The sequence below is a fragment of the Pteropus vampyrus genome, unplaced genomic scaffold (assembly GCF_000151845.1).
Source record: "Pteropus vampyrus isolate Shadow unplaced genomic scaffold, Pvam_2.0 Scaffold1013, whole genome shotgun sequence".
NCBI classification, from domain to species: Eukaryota; Metazoa; Chordata; class Mammalia; order Chiroptera; family Pteropodidae; genus Pteropus; species Pteropus vampyrus.
The window spans coordinates 1-1955 of NW_011889794.1; positions in this window are offsets into that span (position 1 = coordinate 1).

Consider the following 1955-nt stretch of genomic DNA (forward strand, 5'->3'; position numbering starts at 1 on the left):
ATAGAGACTCACCCTGGAACCCTGAGCATCGACTCAGCCCAGTGGAGCACATGTTCAGGGCATGTCGGCTGCCCTGACTACAGGACCCACGTCACACTCACGTCGTTGGTGTTTCCTGCTGAGGGAGATTCTGTCCCCTGAGATTTTGACCCTCAGGATGCCTGTGTCAGCACTGGTCAATCCCTGACCTCTGGATGGACAGATGCCCCAAACTGTGGATTCCAGGGCAATATGCACTCAGCTAGAAGATAGGGGCTTGTGTGCATGTATGTGTGTGTGTTTGCGTATGTGTGTGTTTGTTTGCATGTGTGACAATGAGGTCACACCTCCCCCAGTCCCTCCTATGGCTTCTCCACACCTGAGAGGTGATTCTCCATGACAATCCATCCTTGATGCTGATGATTCTCTGTAAGACCCTCTGGGTGCTGGAGCCTGAATCTAGCAGGCGAATGTCTTGAACATATTGTCTTTGGAGCAGAATCTACTTTAAGCATCAAGGACACATTTGAAAGCAGACTGGCACTGTCAACAATTTCCCTTAATCAGAAGTCCAGATCTTGTGGAGTGGGAGAAATATGTCCGTTTTCATTCCTGCAGGCACAAGACCCATGGCTGTAGGGTCTTCGGGTCTCAGGAATCACAGGGCAGGGGATGGCTACACAGCCCGTACTTCATCCTCCTGACACCACAGCTAAGCCCCAACACCATCCCCTGTGGTTCCCAGACGTCTATCTGAGGGTGACTAAGAGACAGTGCTCCCTTTGTTTTGCAAAGGGGATAAAGCATGTGAGGGAAACGTTTCGTGGTGGATACACTGTCCTGAAATTTCTTAGGAAACAGAGATTCTGGGGCATCAGAGAAACAGTGACATATCCTGAAACACACAGCTGATCCTTCCTCTGTGGATGACCGCGAGACTCACCTCGTGTAGGGCATCAGTTATCTCTGGAGAAGAAAAAAACCCAATAGATTCCATGTGCAAATACCTAAAGGTTGGATGAAGACATCACTTTTAGGAAAATGTAGTAACTTCACTTTTATATTAAACAGATGAACTGAGAGTGGTGGGGATGCTCAGAAACCCAGAGTGTGAGGATGGGGCAGGAAAGGTACCATGAGGTGTTTCCATCCTGTTCCACATCTGGTCATCATCGTCCCGAGAGACGGAGCCCTGGGGAATGGAAACAACGGCAAGGACTTGTCTGTTTTCTCTGAAAAGTTAATGTGGACATGGAGTTAATACCTGAAGAGTCAGAGAGAGGGACCAGGAAGGTGAGGGATGCAGCAGCGGAGTAGAGAAAATGATGGACAGTGTCAGGGGTTTTGGCCGCAAGAGTCTATACAAATTAGACCAATGGGATGTGTAGCATGTTCATGCAGGATGAAGTCGCGTCTGTCCATGACCTTGGTGAGAATCAACATATGAGTTAAGGACACATCAGTAGTAACAAAAGACTCATATTTAATGGCATAAGATTTCTGGGTAACTTAGCTTGTCCTGGTCATCAGTAGAGGTGAAGAACAGTATTTCTCTTGTTCGTGACTCCACGCCCAATGGGCATGTGCAGTGGGACTCTGTCACCGCACCTGTGTGCTCCTGGGATGCTCTGTGCCGGGTCAGGTAACCTGGCTCTGCCTTCCCTTCTTTCATGGATGTTTCTTCCTGCAGAGGAGTCTCCCCTACAAGAGTCTCCACAGAAGCTTCCTGATAAAGGTTCTCAAGGCCCAAGTCTGAGGGCCCAGGGGTTTTTGTCTCACTTCCTCATCATCTGAGTCACTGTGAGTAACTGAAGCTGCTCCCACTACCATGATCTGTAGCACAGTAATAGTCAGCCTCGTCCTCAGCCTGGAGCCCGGAGATGAGCAGAAGCCCTGCGTTGGCCGAGGAGTCTTTGGATCCAGAGAAGCGGCTGGGGACCCCGGAGCCCTGGTGCTTCTCGGAGTCTGATTTAAAC